The sequence below is a fragment of the Pseudorca crassidens genome, chromosome 10 (genome assembly GCF_039906515.1).
Source record: "Pseudorca crassidens isolate mPseCra1 chromosome 10, mPseCra1.hap1, whole genome shotgun sequence".
NCBI lineage: Eukaryota > Metazoa > Chordata > Mammalia > Artiodactyla > Delphinidae > Pseudorca > Pseudorca crassidens.
In genome coordinates, this window is record NC_090305.1 from 96806488 (window position 1) to 96825271 (window position 18784).

At 41.5% G+C, this 18784-nt stretch overlaps 1 long non-coding RNA gene across 1 annotated transcript in view; it reads right to left on the reverse strand.

Moving 5' to 3' along the window:
* Positions 1 to 17742: 17742 nt before the first annotated feature.
* LOC137232688 (uncharacterized) overlaps positions 17743 to 18784 on the reverse strand; it is a 61339-nt gene continuing 60297 nt past the window's right edge. Inside the window, exon 6 of the long non-coding RNA XR_010947142.1 lies at positions 17743 to 18050. This is a non-coding gene — a long non-coding RNA (uncharacterized lncRNA). The remainder of the gene's footprint in view (positions 18051 to 18784) is intronic.

Below are 18784 nucleotides of genomic sequence, written 5' to 3' on the forward strand. Positions count from 1 at the left end.
ATGTCTCCAGGGATGGGAAATTCACTACTCCCTGTGCCAGTTTTTATAATCTCTGACTGTTTTAGAGACCTATTCCATATCAAGCTAAAATATACCTCATTATCAGTAAGGACAAGCTAAGCCATACTGAGATAATGAGGAGCCCCCAAATCTCCGTGGCACAACACATGGAAGTTCCTTTCTTGCTTATTCAAAAGCTGCAAATCTGGGTGATGTTTTAGGGCAACCCTCCTCCGTGTAGTGACTCAGGAATTCATTCTGCATCCCTTCCTGCACAACAGACTTGCTAGGGGAAGGAAGAGCAGAGGCATTCTATACCAGTTGTTAAATGCTTCAACAACAAGTGACACAGCTCATATCTACTCCCAGAACTATTTATGTAGTTCTACTTAATTACAAGGCAGCTGGGAAATGGAGAGAGCACATGGATATTCAGAGAGCAGTAAATATTCTCACCGCAGCTGGACTCTCTGATCACCAAATATCTCTTTGTTCCCTTTAACCACCCAGCACAGTTGCTCCATCCTCATGGAGGCTACATAAAATTCCATCCAGTCACTGCACTGAGTTCAGCGTCCAGAATCTCTGGGTGATGTGGCATCGTATCCTCCTTCTCATAGCCAATCATGGGTCCTTTTGTTACCTAAGAACTTAAAACAAGAGAAGCACACCCTTCTTGAAGACTGCAAATCTTATTCATTTTATTTCCTGCCTATGTGGAATGGTGAGGGCCCATGGTGGCTTTAATTCTTGAAAAGTCATAAGTTTAGACCAGGAACATGTTGTTTGGCTAATACATCTTTTCTGAAGCCTTTTAGGTTTCTTATGCTTCTGCTTCCAGTCATTTAAATGTGGCAGTAGCCATGCCCACCTTTCAATATTTTTCTCAATCCTTATTTCCTTTTATTCTCACTCCAAAGGTTTATTTTCTTAATGGCATTCTCTTGAGGCTGTCAGGCTTTGGGTGAGGAAGTGTCGTTTTATTGTTATTTTTAGAGGACACCTGTGACTGTAGTCAGTGTGCAGTTTATTGATTGTCTGGTAGGAGTAAATGTGAGATCTAGTTAAACTTTGAAGTGGTTTACTCCATGTGAATGACACCCAGGATGCTCCTGGCCCCCACCTACCCCAGACAGAGGATGGTGCCTTGTTTTACTTGTATTTGGGTGACACTAAATAACACAAGGTCCAAATCTCTAAGCTTAGAGGGTGGTAAACATTCCCCATGTTCCCATACCATTGAAGAATTTTATTGTAACTTTCTAGGGGAAAAATTGAACTATGAAGATAGCAGAGGTGTGGGGAAGAGAGGATGGATTTGAGAGGCATTTAAAAGGTACACTCAACAGTAAGTAATGACCGAGGCGTGTTATGGTAGTATGGACAAACAAGGAAAATTCGAGAATTTCCACGTTCAGATGGCATATTGAACATATATATCTAATTCCACTTTCTCCCCGAAATACGTTAAAAGGTATCATAAAGATATTTTAAAAATAGATTGTAAATTCATAATATTTTGGAAACTGGAAGGCAGATAGACTGGAAGGAGGTCATTGACTAAATGGACTTGAGAAAGTAAGATTCTAAGATCACGAAGGAAGACCTGAGAACACTATGACATGCATAGCAGAATCCCTATTTAATGAAAATTGAAATATCGCTATAATTAGAATTTGGGGGAGGAGAAGCAGAAGGGTGAAGGAAGAGAGCTACAGTCTCAACTACCAAACAGCACATCAAGAGATGATGCCTCAAATATATTTTAAAGATATTAATTTATATGGAAAGAAAAAGATCTACAAGTTTCAGAAGAGCTAAGAAAATCTAAAGTCATTGCATCTGGGGAGGGATATCTTTTATGTCTATTTATACTGTCTGACTTAAAATTCAAACCTATATTATTTTCATAAATAATTATGATAAGTTTTCCTGATTTGAATCTTTTAAAGATAAAAAGAACTATTAAAAGTGGAAGGCATTCAGGAGGATAACAGAGGCCAAATCTGTCCATTGACGGATGAGAAAATTGAGGCCTAAGATACTTGTGTCTAATCTTGCAGTTCTCCAAACACAGACACTGTCAGGAATGCAGTCTCGGTATGTCTAAATTAGTTTGTACTCCAAATAAAAGTCTCAACCATTCTAGTAGGAAGGCAAGGATGTGGTCATGGCAGTTCCACGCCAGTGCGATGCTGACTTCTTGCCTTTGTATCAAAATGGTAGATTAAACGTATTAAAAAAGCAATGGCGACAGCATTGTCTCAGTGATTAGCCATGGTAACTGTGAGGAATTAAACTGCAATCTGGACGCAGGAAGGGAGAATTATTTATGTATTTCAATGAGAGGGAAAGTGGAACACGCTGCGGATAGGCTGAGGTGAAGGCATACTAATGGGAGTGACAGTAATGAGATTATATGTATTATGAGCACTGACAATTATACTCTCGTTACTAAAATACACAAAGGGAATGAACACAATTACGCGGCAGACACTATGGGACAATGAACTTATTGTACCATTTGCACTGTAGTCTGTAAAAGTTTGCTGGTTGATTTTATATGTTTATGAGAACAAAATGAAGCGTTTCCCCTCTTATGCGCCATAAAATTTGGGGAGACTAATATTTGAAGAAATTGGACTAGAAATGGGCCTTCAGTGGTCATCCACTTCAGGGTTTTTTTTTGTTTTTTTTTTTTTTTTTACTGTGCTGCTTGGGGATTTTGAGTGAGGGGTGCAGGGGAAGGTGAAGAGTATTCCAGGCCCCTTTCAGCCTTCTTCAACCAGAGCAATGCTACCTTTATGTCTTTCGTAAGTAGGTTGTCCCTATAATATTTTATATAACAACGTGATTCTATTGAAAGAACAAAGTTTGGAATTCAGAAGGCTTTTTCAATTTCCTTGCTTTTGAGATGAGGCCTCTGAGGCCTTAAGAATTGAAGTGGCTTGCCTAAGATCAAACCGAGCTAGAATGAGATCTAAGTCCCTGAGTCCTTGGTTCCCCTCGTGGCATTCCATTGCCACTTGTTCCATCACAAATGGATGTGCAGAGAGCACGCTTTGTTTGTGATGACAAACACTTGGACGGACTTCGTCCAACATGGCAGACTTCTCCAGCACTGCAGAAACTGGCACTGCAGTTTAATTCCAAGACAGCAGACCAGCACTGATGACCTCCCAGAGATGATGCCTGGATGGGTTGAAAAGGGCCCTACAGACCAGACTGTGTTAATTCATTTTGATTGGAATGATTTACTTCAAGAACAATGGCTTGCAGTAAAAGCCAAAGTACAAAAGCACTTAAGAACTTACTATAATATATGCCAGCTACCGTATACGCACCTTACATACAGTACTTACGGTTAATACATCCAGACCTAGAGAAATGGATCATTTATTTGGAACTGCAGCCACCAGTCAACAGAATATTTTCAGTTCATACACGATATGGCTTACTGTAGGTGAGGAAATAAAAACAGAACAGTTAAACTCATGGACATTGGATCTCTGCAAACTGAAGTGAGTATGGTTTTTGGAAGCAGCAGTCATTTAAGATGGTAGAAAAGGTGGATAATCAACTCATTTTGACTCAGAAATGGTGAACATCCCAGTTACACTGCTGAGGCCAATATCTCTGCCTTGAGGAGGGCCCCTGTGGATGGGATCCCTGGGCTTCCTTGCCAGCTGGCTTCCAGTGGGAGGTGCTGGCAGAAGACCGGGTAGAGGGTAGGAAGAGAGTGAGGCTGGGGGATGCTGCTTTAGCAGGACACCTCTGTCAGGAGACAAGACCTTCCAAGACTAGAGATTCCCTGAGTTACAAGTCTCCCTGGTGGTCTCTCCCCCCTGAACTTTAGGAACATGCTTTCCTCCCCTGTGCTGTCACCTGGTGGCTTCCCCGTCTCAGCACTGGGAACTTCTCTAGTTCCCGGGAACCTCATGGTCCTGAACCCTGCCCTCACATAAGTTATCTCATCCTTAAAATCTTTTCGTTTGAGCCATCTGGGTTGAATTCTTTTCTGGATCATACTCGATCTAGAGTGAAACTTCCGAAATGTGGTGACTTATAGCCACTCTACTGGCTTTCTAGAAGGGCCACTTAAACAGTGAGCCTCTTTGGGTACATAAGATATGTAAATTCTTGTACATCTGATAAAACTTTTTTTAAAAAAAAAAAACTTTGGCACAGTTTTTCACATACAGCAAGCACGGTTAAAGAACATCTAGGGGTCTCGTATGATTTTTGATTTAGAGTTATGCCTTTCTGTGTCTGAGTATGGACTGGCATGCCTTACTGTGTAATGGAAACCATATTAGACTGAGGACAGAGACCTGAGTTTCATTTCTTGCTGCCTGACTTCAGCACAGCCAGATGAACTCTCTGATCCACTTCGGTTTCTTTTTTTTTTTTTTTAAATCAGTGATAGGAGTCATTGGGCTGTCTATATCAGCTATACAGTTTCTGTGATACCGCACTTGCCTCTAAGTGCAAAAAATATCCCTGTTCACATGTTTGCATGTTATTTGGCTTTGCTTTATATTTACAAACTGATTTCTAGATGTGGATAGCAAGTCACTCAAGCAGGGAGAAAAGGAAAAGCTGACCAGCCTAGCATGGCATCACGTGCTATGAATGCTCTTGGAAAATAGTGGCGGGGAGAGCATGGCACATACGCACATTCCCTTTTTTGCAAGTCTTTGGGGGCAGTGTTTAAATCACATAGCATTCGGTGCCTCTGGTAGCTGCAGATGAGATACCAAAACGGGTTCCCCTGGAAGCCCTTGGTCCATGTCAGTCGTGCTCAGTGATGAAGAAAATCTGTTTCCCTTCCCTGCCCCCCCCAACTCCCCCACGCCCAGGCTCTGTGCTCCCCTCCTTCCCTCTGCAGTTATTTCCCAGGCATAGCTAGAGGGAGCTGCAGACTAAACTGCTTTCTCCTCTTGCATCTTTGCACGTGTCTGATGAGATCAGATTCAAACCAGGTTCTCTTCTCTGCAGAGCCAACTCAAATCACATCACAATAACTGTTACACGGGACAAGATTGGAAGTGTATTTACTGCGTCCCTTCATGGACCTGCCACCCCGTCCCTGAGGCAGGAATACAAGAGAGCTGATGCACCAGAATTGCTTTCCGGGAGGAATCTTTCCCCTTTGGCTCTGTTTCCAGTTGGTCTCTAGGAACATCTCAGACATTAAGAGGGGGAACGTGGGACTCATCCAGAGCTCTGACCTTTGCCAACCTTTTGTCTTCAAATTGTATAAACCTGTAGGATTCCCATTTTTCCACACAGTAAGAGAAACCAGTCCCTGAGGAATTTCTGCTCTACACTACAAAACTCTAGATTTTTGTTCATCTGTGCTGGTCACTTTAACTTCTTTTTTATCTATCTTTGTGCTATACATTGCTACCGGATACCTAAGCAGTAATATTTTTTCCTTATAGCATATTAAAGCAAACTGAGCTATGCTGGGCTCTCTGTGAAATCCACACGGTGTCTCTCTTTCTCTGGAAGAAAAAAAAAAAAACAAAAGGTTTACCTAAACCTTTTTCTTTCTCCTTTATTCTCTTTTCACACAAACACTTTTTATTTATTCATTTTTTTAATAATAAACATCTTTGTAGGTACTAAGGAAGCTTTGTTGCGAAATTCTCTTTTATAATAGTCTGTCCGAGGCAAAGTTTCAGCTTCCTCTCCTGATCTCTTGAGATCACTTTCCAAAAAAGGGCTGCACAGACACAGTGATGGGACATGTTGGTGAATGTGTTTGGGGGCTTTGGGAATCTGTCATACTAAGACTATGGAAATGTTGGGGGGCCTGCGTTTGAGAACTTGTGTCTCTTCTCTCATCCACTCTTCCATGAATGAGGGCAAGGCTGCTTTTGGCATTTTCCCTGGTCTCTACCACAAAGCAACTAGTTCTTGGAGAAAACAGGATCAAGCGACAACTCTGCAGTCTCTGCTTTCTTATTATCAGGCAGGCTCATTCCTAACAGGACGGAACATACAATTGTGTCACATCCACCACTTGGAGGAGATAAGGAAGAAGCCCAAGTGGCAACTGAGAGCACTCAACGTCCTGCCTGATTGCACCTGAGAGGTGGACCTGGATGTATTTCTCTTGACCGTTCATGTGAGTATAATCTAAGCATACGAAGTGGGGATTAAGGAGCACATAGGTTACTTTCCTTCCACCAGTGCTGAGGACAGTCTTTCTCATCCAAATGTGCATCAAAGCTGCTCTTGACTTTAGACAATAGGAAGTGTATTGGACAGTAACCCTGGGCTTGATCTGATCTGTACCCGAGTCATTTCTCATTCCCTTAGGGCTGAGTTAGGACAGTAGCTGCCTTGCTGGACCTCCATTGTGTTTGTCTGCCCAATATCCTTTTTAATTTAAAAAGGAGTATTCAATCTACTTTATAAAGTGAGGGGAAAACACTTCAAGTCTTGAAGAGACTGCATGTCAGGACGCTTTCTGTCTCCTGGGCAAGGTGTCAACACACAAACCAAGCTCTCATGGGAGCTGGATCCCTGAAAAGTGAATCAAGAAAAAAGAATATAATTGATCCTGATTCTTCCCACCGGCCTGGCCAGAAAGAAAATACCTATGAATTCCCACTCAGCTGAATTTCCAGAGCTGCTCTGGACCGGGGCCTTTCCAAAATTTGGTCCCTCAACTTTCTCCTGGGTTCTTTGACCTACCAAACATCCTTCTGATGTGTTACCTCCCTCCTTTTTTTAAAGTTTCTGCAAGTCAATTTTTGTTGCTTACCATCCCCCTCCAACTCTAGCTGTTCTAATCTTCCTTTTTTCTTTTCTTTTTTTTTTTTGCGGTACTTGGGCCTCCCACCACTGTGGCCTCTCCAGATGTGCAGGCTCAGCGGCCATGGCTCACGGGCCCAGCCGCTCCGTGGCACGTGGGATCCTCCCGGGCCGGGGCACGAACCCGTGTCCCCCGCAATGGCAGGCGGACTCTCAACAACTGTGCCACCAGGGAAGCCCTCTTTTTTTCTATTTTTTTAAAGTCTCTGCCTTGCATGTTGCTTTCAGAATAATCTCCCTACCCCACAGGGGATAGATCCCTGCTCACACCCTCAGTGCTTCTATGTCTTCACTGGTCTGTGTCTTAATCCCTCAGCCTGGCTTTTAACATTTTCCACACACTGTCTACACCTTCCTTCAAAGGAAGACATGCTCAAAGAGTCAAATGATAAGGGAAGTAATCAGAATAGGGACTAGAGAAATAACACAGGAGAACTGGTGATTTACATGAATGTAAAAACAATAAGATGTAAAGTCCTTTCCTTCTCTAACCTTCTATGCTTCAAATCTTGTCCCAACTTGATTTTTCTCATACCAGTTTTTGGGCCTCCCCACAATAAAGATGTTTCTCTATGAAAATCTAAGCTTTATGTGTACTACATACCTATGAAAAAGTACACCATGAAAATTAGTGTGTAAATAAAGGGGGTACAAATATATTAACCGTGAGCCCCATTAATTCTGCCATTTGACAATTCTTTGGTATCCTCAAGCTTCTTGTCCCAGTCCTACTTTCATTATATCTCAGGGATTTTGCTTGGCTGTTTCAAATCTCAAGTTTTACGCTCCTTTCTCTCTTTTTTCTTTATCTATGTAGTCTACGCCTTCACATTCCGTTGATCCAAGACATGTTCAGGGAGTGAGTTGGTCTGATGGAGGAGGCCAGGAGAGATCCATTGTTTGCTTGGATGAAAAGCCGGTTTAAGTGTTTCTGGCATGTGCTGTTGAGCGGGTAATATCAGTCTTCAAGGAAAATAGATGCTTGGAAATTTTGGTGTCTAACTTTGGCTCCTTTTTATAATGGCTCGATGTCAAGATTCACGCTAAAGCAGTCGCTTTCCAGGTTTTATTTTATGTAATTTGATCACCTTTTCACCCCCTCTTTTCCCATTTAACTTTCATTCCTGGATCTGGAAAATCATTTAAAAAGTTATCTTTACGTTAAGGGAGTAAAATGCATTAGTTGAATTTGAGGTGTTTTCATAAGAAAACTGTCATTCGTAATGATGGACAGAAAGTGTATTTCTCTTAAATCAGTTTCTGCCTCACTTTCACCTTGTTCTTTTCATTTTCTTCAACCCTCTCATGCCTGGCAGGGCCTTCAGTTTCTGTAAAGGAATGTCTCTGCATTGTTCGCAATGGTACCTTTATAACATTCTCCACCGCACGTGAAAACATCTATATTTACTTTTTTTTTCAAGTTGTCAAGTTGCATGGTCTATTAACTAAACATGCGAGTACCGATTTGTCTTCCCTGGGTGCCTGGGCATGAAGTCTGGCTTGCATTCAAAGCTGTGCCCACAGATCTTGGTGCTGAATGACCCACGCTATCCAATGCCATGTGAGGCGTGTAGAATTTCTATCTCCTTGTAGTAGACGTGTGAAGTCATTGAGGTTTACCCATTCATTCATTCATTCAACAAAGATCTGTTACATGTGTACTGGATGTCAAATACTGTGATAGATATTGGGTATATAATTGGTGAGCGCAGTAAGGAACAGTGTTTGCCCTCCTTGAACTTGATGGGAGAATATTAGTCAAATAATCCTGTATTAGTCATCTATTTCTGTATAAAAATGATCCCCAAATCCACCAGTTTAAAACAACAAACGTGTATTTTCTTGGTCAGTTCCTAAGGATCATGGGATTGGGAGTAGCAGGAAATTTAGCCTGGTGGTTCTGGCTCAGAGCCTCTTATGAGGTTGTGGTCAAGCTGTTGGTCAGGGCTGCAGCCTCTGAAGATTTGTTTGAGTCCCTGCTTTCGGTTCTTTAGGGTATATACCTAGGAGTGGGATTGCTGGACCACATGGCAGTTCTATGATGAGCTTTTTGAGGAAAAGTTGGTCTCCACAGCAGTCAGACTGGTTGTTTGAAAAGATTACTCTGGCTACAGGGTGGAGACCTGCTGAATGCAGTTAGTAGATGCCAGTGGATACATGAGGAGGGTCAGATGTACAGCCAAGAGCCATGTATCATGGTCGAAAGACCCCTGAGTATGACGTGTATAAATATGCATTTGAGTCTCGGCTGAATCACGCAGTAACTGGGTAACCGACTGGCAGCCTAAGCTGCTCTTCTGGGCCTTGGCTTTCCTGTAAGCAAGCCTAATGGCTTATATGAATTTACCATAGTTACTAGGAGCCTGTGATAGACATGTAAATGGCTATAGGGGAAATCTAATCCCTTTAGAAAAAGAATCTGTACTCTGAAGGATCCTTAAGTTCCAAGGTTTTCTGTGACCACACGCAGACCATAAGTTTTGCTTTGTTACTGCATATTTCAATGTGATAGATGACTTTGAACTTAAAGGAAAATTCCAGAATGTCTTTTGGGGGAAAAACACGTTTATGAGGTCTGGAGCATTATGTTTGTTTCTGCCTGTCTGTCTTAAGGTGGCAGGGAGTTGTAGCCATTTTGTAAAATCTCTTGTTTAAAGGGTGAGGTAATTGTCATATATGTCTTTGTATCTTAATTCATTGTCTCATGCTTAGAAAGCATTTGGTAAATATTCGTTGAATATATGAGTAGATATGATAATGTTAAAAAAGGCCAAATGTTCTACCACTAAGGAAGCTTCAGCTTTCCTTTGTAAATTTGGTATGGGAATAAGGGTAACGCTGCAATAAAAATCTTGGATTTTTGGAGACTATTAGAGTATTCTAGGAGTTGCCTAGAGTGCAGACAGGTCTTCTGTCTTTTCTCCTCCCTAGAAGCTATCAGCAATAATGTGCTGACTTAGCTGTCATGAAATTGTCATACCATAAAGGAGCTGTATTTTTATTTAATGAGGTTGAGGTCATAGGCCATCTTACATTTCTTTATTTCTTCTTTCTTCTTTGGAAAAACACGGAAATAAAGTTAGCATTTTATGAATTATAGTTTTTCTGTAGGAGCAGGGTTACGCTTGTTCACAAGTATGAATGTATGTTTGCTTGGGTCCTCTATAACCAGGAATATAAATTTTCAAACTTTTTGCTCTGCATTTGGTCACTGAGCCAACTGCGAGTCCAGAGTCATGCTCTTGGCTTCACTTGCTCTGTTTTCAAATCAGTCCCTCGGCCTGGGGTAGGGGGAGGGAATGACAAGTACTGGAGAAACTCTACCGTGTAAGACTAGGAACCCATTCGTGTCTCTGAGAGAGAAGACCAGCTACAGGAGTTTTTACCTCCTTCAGGCCGAGATATATTTATCACAGGGATTTTGGGATAATAGGCTACAATTACACTGTTTTCAACCCTGGACCACCCTAGCTCTATCTCCTTCTACTTTCTTTTGTAAGCTGGAGGAAGAAAAGGACCTCTCCCTTAGCGAAGAAATCATATTGTGAAATGAAGCCACCTTATCAGAAGACCTGTGTATTTCTGAAGAAGTAGAACGTCTCACTCAGGGGCCTTTTGCGGGGATATTGTTGGCACAGATGCTGATGTGGACCCCTTGCTAAGTCTTTCTGTCATAAAGTTTCACAAGGCGAGCTGGCCTTGCTTAGGCTGTACCTTTCTGTGGTTTCAGGGTTAGATCTCATACAAGTTCAGAGCTGTTGACAGGATTGCCAGCACTTTTTCAGAGTTGATGAAAAATGTAATGAAGTTTTATTAAAACGTGTAAGCTATACATACATACAAAATTCATATAGTAACTGTACATATATATTTGCAGGGGAGATATTTATTACTTAATGCTTATGTGCTTTGTTTATGAATTACTAAAAGCCTGTCATTTTTATAATTAAAATGTGATGATAGGGGCTTCCCTGGTGGCGCAGTGGTTGAGTGTCCGCCTGCTGATGCAGGGGACGTGGGTTCGTGCCCTGGTCCGGGAGGATCCCACATGCTGCGGAGTGGCTGGGCCCGTGAGCCATGGCCGCTGAGCCTGCGTGTCCGGAGCTTGTGCTCCGCAACGGGAGAGGCCACAGCAGTGAGAGGCCCGCGTGCTGCAAAAAACAAAAATGTCATGATAACAGTAAGTATATGTGCGTGTGGCTATACTTTTTGAAACAAAACTTGGCATGCACTTTGTGACTGCTCAGAATATATTGGTAGATATGGGATCCAGTGAACGAATATTTGAAATCATTCTGAAGTATTCAGGACTTTTGAGCCCTGCCAACTATGTATGTGAATGTTTTGTTAGTCTCAGTTTAAGTTTCAGGGATAAAGGATGATTTCTTTCTTCTTCTTTTTTTTTTTTTCCTCCAGTGGTTAAATTGTGCATTGGGAGAAAAGTTGTTACCTTTTCTATTTGTTGGAATGAAAACCCTTGAAGCTTACAAGGGGGTCTTTAAAGACTGAAAGTTGCTGAGGGGCTTTGCAAACTCTGATCTAGTCACAGAGCAGCCCTTCCACATTCTACTTGTCCCCGACTCCATGTTAAGGTAGGTTGTATGATGGTACCGATAACAGGGTTCCTAACTAGCAGAGGACGAACTAGCTTTACACAGAAGGCAAGTTGAGGCAGATCCTGGAGGCCCGTCACGCATTCTGCAGCTCAGGAGAATGGGAGGTGATGAGATTCACAAGGAATAAAATTTTGTGGCTGAACAGCCAAGCTCCCTGTCAAGCACAGTGTAAAGCAAAGCGCCAAATCTGTCACCAAAGGCATCAGTGAGTTTCCAGTGAAGTGAGTGCAAACTAGTAAATACTCAGGGGTCTGATGACTCCAAGTGCCATGTGAAGCCCGTTCAGGAGTCATGGTTTATAGGAGCAAAGCCGCCTCCTCCCTCTAGGATAATGACCCTCAGAAGCCGTGATGAGAATTAAATTTCAATTTGTTTCATTTTGCAACTAACAGTCCAGTGCTGTTTGTGGCATGAATGTGATATGTTTCCCGAGTAAATTCAAATTTACAATATTAGAAACCTGACCCAGATGAAGAAAATCTTTTCTATATTGAACCGCATTACCTGTGTAGATAGATTACTGATGGTACAAGCAAGCTGATTTTTAACATATTGGAATACATGTACATGTAAATGAAAAATCAGTTCAGATTTCTATACTTTGGTATCATTTTACTCAAAATCCAAAATTATTTTTCAAAGAAAATTCTCATCAGCAAACAGAAATTAGCCAACATGTTGGAAGTACACATTCTTTAAGAAGGAGGAAAGAAAAGACTTTCATATATGCACCAACATTTCATTTGAAACAGTAGGTATTTTTCTCTTTTGTTAGTTTTACCTTCTTTGTGACTGGAGTTGGTCTTGGGGCTTAATTTTCCTCCTCACTCAGCCTGGTGAGCGTATTTGTGAGTGAGTGAGTTGGGGTGGGCTGAAGATGGCCTTCAGAGTTGAGAATTATGAAGAAAAAGAGGGATCCTGGGAGAGTGAAAAGAGCCGTGCTTTGCAGTGGCTGTTCCAGGTATCTGTTGCTAGGTAACAAATCCCTTCAAAGCTGAGTGGCTAAAACATACAACAGTCAATTAGTTTGCTGACAAATCTGCAGTTTGGACAGGGCTCAGAGAGGACAACTTACTTCTGCTCAGATGGGATGACTTGAGTTGCTAGAAGTATCTCTCTCTCCATGTTGTTTCAGGCCTTCTCTGCATCACCTCTCTGTGTGGCGTCTCAGCCTGGTGGCTCAGGTCTCCAAAGGTGAGTGCTCTGGAGAGAAGGTAGAAGCTGCAGGGCCTTCCATGACCCAGCCCAGGATGCCACTCTGCATCTCTTCTGCTGAGTCCAACAGGCTTCTGTCACAGCCACTAATTAACGTGGTAAGGATAGATTTCAAACAGCAGTAACTATTTCAGTAGGGAAACGAGCCCAGTGTGAACTGAACTCAACTTCAATTCGTACAGAGGTGACTGGTTGTTGTAAAGGGAGAGCAAAGGAATAAAGAGGGAGATGAGCAGGGTCTAAATAGACTCAGGGAAGTGAAACATTATTTAAAGCGGAAAGCAGCGCTTGGTCCATGTGACACCCATCTGGGTTTGCTAACTAAAGCTTATGGAAATTAGACTCCTCCCATTTTAGAGAGGCTGGGATTCAGAGACCCTGTCTTCAGGCGCTGGCTGGAACAGTCCATTTTTTTGTCAACCTTGAGTTTTCTCAGGCAGGAACTTGAAGGGGGATGAGAATCAGCCTAGGATGTGGCCTGGAGCTGTTAGAAACCGTGTCAGCGTTCTGTTCAAGGCTTTACTGGGTCAGGGTTGAGGCCCACTCGAGAAGGGGCTCAGAGGAGCCCTGCGTGAGATTGATGATGGAGAGCATCTTTCTCATCAGACAGGACAAACTTTCAGAAGAGAAGCACGGAAGGCTGTGACTACCAGGGGTGCAGATTCCTGGGGGACCACGTACAAGTTTACCACAGGAGCCAAAACAAGACTTCTGGATTCAAAGCTGGCTCAGGTCTTTTAGGCCACGTGACCTTAGATGAATTACTTCCTGCTGAAGCTTGGTTTCCTTGTTGGCAAGATGGGAGAGAACAGTCCTAGCTACATCATCGAAAGTTATGAGGATTAAATGAGACAGATAGCGCTTGGTACGTAGTAAGCAAAGCGCTCAAAGTTAATTCTCATTATTGTCAGTGTCATAATATCAGTGACTTGGTAATTTACATGATAATATGAATTCTTAGGGACAAAAGGTTTTCTTTGATGAAGACCACTGAAAAATCTAAGCATCCTTGTCTTCTCTGAATAGAATCCATGTTCAAATAGCTATATATATAGCCTCCGTTTCTGCCCTCTCATACTTAGCATACAGGAGAATATTGAGGGAATATTTCTGCCATAAGGTAAACTAGAGTGAGGTCATGCCCTGTGTCCAGAACTCAGGTTAGATCGCAACTGGACTCCTTCCTGGTTGTACGGTTGAACATTAAAGGGATTATTTCAAGCGAAGGCAAAATTCACACCTGGGCCCTTTGCCTAAACACTACAGCATCCATGGGCACATATTTTTTTTGGCTCTTCTTAGAGACTGGTATTGTGTTTTGGACATTTCATAAGGAGAATCCACTGTTTACAACAGGACAATTATTGTGTATCATGTAACATATCGAACACAGTCAATGTTACTTCACGGTAAGAGAGCTCAGTGTGGTCTGTACTGTTGTCAACACATACTTGATGTTGAGAACAATCAGATCTTAAGTGGTTCATTAATCAGAATTCAGCAGTGCTCTGGCCATAAACAAGTGTTGCTTGATTGCCTCAGCTCTGAGGACCCAGCAACTAAACCAAAGTGACTGTGGATGGAAAATTTTTAGGCAACGTATACCAATTTAAATGTGAATTACTCATCTGTGGTCAATAACATAATATACACTCAATGCAAAATCACCTCTGTGGAAGAAGGTTCAACTAACAAGTTAAGGAAAAAGGGAATTTTATTCGAGCCAAACTGAGGATTATGATCCAGGAGACAGACTCTCAGAAAGTTCTGAGAACTCTTCCACGTGTTTCAAGTCAAAGGCACAGTCATAAACATTTCTGAGACAAAGGATTGTACATCAAAATGACACACGGATATTTTACATAAAGTCCACCAAGGATACGTATAATCCAGGTAAGCAGGTACAAAGTGAGTAGCAACTCACCATGATCCCTTACAGAGTTGCGAAAGAATGCTGTTCTTTTAACAAGTTCCATTGCTTGCCTCAGAAGAAAGGAAAAAAAGAAATCTATCTTTACGGTCCAGCAGGCAATCCCATCTTTGAGAAGGTCTGGTTAATGTGTGATGCAGATGTACACTGCACACTAGGGAGGGAGGGAGGTGACCGAAATGGACACAGAAAGAGAATTTTACGTTTAAATTTTCTTGTCCTGCCGTAAAGTAAAAATTTTATTTCATCACTTCCAAGCAAGGAAGAATGTCAAGAGCAGAAAACATGAACACATTTATGTTAAAGGTAGATGACTTTTGTAAAACTGACTTGCATCATGAATGACTTTCACCTAGAACCTTGCTGATTCTAGGTCACTTCTGAAAATGAGAATTTAGGAAATGCTACTTTCAATATCAAAAACAATTGGGAAATATTTCTTATATTCTCCTTCTCACCTCCTAAATACCATTTTGTAAAGTATTTCAAGATTTCGCATTTACCCAAGAACATAGGATAAAACTAAAACAAACTGAGTTCCTAAAGTATTGTCTTATAAGATAGTTGATCGTAATATTTGTGTTGACTTTACCGAGATACCTTCTTTTCTTTTACAGAAAATATAAACTCGGTTTGGCACTAATACCAATCATCTTTATTTAAGTCCACATTTTTCCCACAGCTGAGGTGCCGAAGGCCTCTCGAAGTTGTAAATGAAGCGTCGAAGTCCCAGAGGCACCCCGAGTTATAAAGACTTTGAAATGAGAACTCTGTGAATAATTCAAAGGTGTGGGTCCTATAGTGGGGGGATTATTTCCCTTCGCACTACATAATAAAAAATTTAGTGTGCTTTATCTTGAAAGTAGGCGGACTAATGGACTGGAGCCAAATGTGGGCCATTGGGTTCGTTCTAAGGCTTTTATCAGTTCAAACGGAGAAAGATGAAGAGGTTGTGCTTCATGTTTTGGATAAATCACACACAAGTAAGTCTGCTTGGAATATGCAATAATGCTGCTACTATCATTTTGTTTTTAAAATTAGGAAATAATTTAAAAAACAAAATGTGGTGGTTGTAATTAAAGATGAAAGCTTTCCTTATCCGCAAACAAAATGATTGACAGTTCACTCATCTGGAGGGGAGTCCGAATAATTGCTCTGCTGTGAACAGTAGTTTATGGCCTTTGTCACACATGGTGATGAAATTTCCATAGGTCATCATTCGTTCTTTTATTTTTCTTGCAGTCGTTTATTGGGACTGTACCCAGGCGTCGGTCGGCTGGTTACCACATGAGTAAATACAGGTTTGACTTGCGAAACAAGTGTCGGAGTCCTTCCTCAAGGCGTAGGTTGGAAGTAGCTTCCGATTTGGCAGAGGGAGTCTTTGCTCCAGGACGGCTTCTCTTTAACTTGCCGGAAACGTAAGTAAGCTTTGTTGTTTGTTTTGAGCTTTGTTGTTTGAGTTGCACTGAGATCACAAGGCCCTGGAGACACACTGAAGCAGACCTTTGCAAGGGGCTAAGTGTGATTATTGTTTTTGGACTTGGGAGCTGAGATCAGCTTTTGATTATTATTATCTTTTTTTTTTTAGCATGACACAAGTATAATCCCAATTTACTGGCCTGTGACATCAAAAAAGATTACATGTCCTATGTTTTAAAAACAGTGGTAACAAAATAATGATTCCATTCACGTGATTGTTGGCCATGAACACTTCTTAGACTGCCCCCCACCCCAAATATTTCTGGGAGGCCCCGAAGGGGTATTCCATTTATGATCACAAACCAAGTTGCTGGCAGAGCACTTAGCTATGTCCGCTTTGCTCTTCCGCTTTTGGTCTAGTGCCCACACAGCTGATGTTTTGCCCTAGATTTAATATGACAGGTGTCAGTGCTTATAATCAGACTTCTACTATCAAAGTCAAGGGTCATGTCTACAGACCTCAAGACATTCACTTTTTAAAATTAAAAATTGTATTGAAGTATAGCTGATTTACAATGTTGCGTTAATTTCTGCTGTACAGCAAAGTGATTCACTTATACATATATTCTTGTTTTATATTCTTTTCCATAATGGGGTGTCACAGGATGTTGGATACAGTTCCCTCTGCTCTACAGTATAGGACCTTGTTTTTATCCATCCTGTATATATACTAGTTGGCCTCTGCTAATCCCAAACTCCCAATACTTCTCTCCTCCACTCCCCCCTCCCCCTTGGCAACCACAAGTCTGTTCTCTATGTCTGAGTCTGTTTCTGTTTTGCAGATACTGTATGTTTGTGTTGTATTTTAGATTCCACATATAAGTGGTATCATATAGTATTTAAGACATTTATTCTTGAGTTGTGTATTAGTTCCAATAGCAACAAATACACCTCTAAGTCTCAAAAGTTAAACACAACAAATGTTTCTCTTTCACAACAGTCTGATTTGTGCTAAGTGGCTTTCCTGGGCAGTTTTCCTCTGAACGGTGACTCAGGGATCCAGGAGTCTTCCATAGAGTGAGGCTGCCATCCGAACCGAGTGGCCTCAGAGGTTACTACGGAAGGAATGGGAAGCTGTATGGCCAGGCGTTGATGTGGTCTACATTGTGTCCTCCCAGATTCCTTGACTCAGAACCCAGTTACATTTGTTCCAATCTACCTGCAAGGGACGCTGTAGAAATGCAGTCTTTCTGTGTGTCCTGGAGGAGAAACATGAAACATGATTAGGTAAATATGCAACACAGGGTCTACCACAGGGAACCAGTACATTGCTGAGTTTTAGGCAGAAGATGGACGAATACAGATCCCAGGCCTCCCATCCCCATGATGCTGGCCATACTGTGTCCCTACCCAGATCATGAAACAGCTCAGCTGGAGCTCAGAGTCTCACTGCTGTTTCGCTTACTATTTCTGGTTCTTACATCTTGTACTGTAGAAGCTCAAACTGATTGTAGGAGTTTGATAGCATGTTCTTTTCCTAATCCTCTTCCATTCTGTCCCTAGAATTCACATTCCTAAGCTAAAGTGTCTTCCTTCTTTGGCTATAAAGCCCAGATTCTTGTTAATGTTAATCTAGGCAAATACAGGAGGAAACAGTTACGGGGCAGGCTGCTTACACTAACATCATCTGAGCCAGAGCCCTGTCACCAGCAGGGCTCTGGAACGTGGGGTTTACCTCGCTTTCAGCTTCTTCAGAAGAGTGTGGGCCTGTTGCTGCCGAGATGGAACTGCTCAGATACGGAGAGTCTGATCTGTGAAGACTGCATTCGGCATTGGTCAACCAGCTCGCGAGCAACAGTGGCTTAACGTGGTAAGAGTACATCTTTCTTCCTGCCTACTTTTATTTATTTATTTTTTAAGGTAGGTATTTGCTGGCATTGGTTCCAGTCCTTAATGATGCTGAGTCCATAATTTCTGGAGTTTCCCTGTCCTAGCTTTTTCATCTGTGGTTGCAGAGGCCACGTGATACGGGCTATTACATCAGACTGAATGCAGAAGCAGATATGAATTATCACAGTTAGTGAAATACAAAATAGTGCCATTCTATATTTATATATTTTTGCTTTGGAAAGACATTTTTAATGCAAACATTATTTCTGTTAATGACTTTATCGCTCTTTTTAAATAAGTGAAAAATAAAAATGATAAATGTTTCAGCTTTAACTTCCAAAATAGTAAATATTTAATCCCCAAAAGGAAAATGATTTTGGGGAATCCTCAAGAATTATTAAAGTACTTGAGGGTTTCTGAGACTAACACACTTGAGGAAAAGCTGCTGTATGGAATAAGCAGCTTTTCTCAGTTTATCATTTGGCTACTGTTTATTGTGTTTTTAGTTATGGGAGTTTTATGGTTTTTATGGAGTTAAATTTGTCAGTTTAGTCCCTAGATAATCTCCTCTTTCTACTATTCTCATGTGTTTTTTCTTTCTGCTTAAACATTATCTCATATTTATATTTTTAGTGCTTAGACATATTAATATAGGGATATCGCTCTTCTCCCCACAGCCACTTCAACGTGTATGTCTGAACATCATATTGAATGTCATCCTTCTGCACTCTTTTCATTTGATAAATTCCAATGTATACTCAGTATTTTAAATAACCTCTGATGTTCCCCCTAGCCTTTGGGTATTTCTCTGCTAGAACCAGACAGACAGCTCTCATTACCATAGCTTTAAAATAAGACTTTGACACCCACCTGCTTTCAAAAGTGCTCT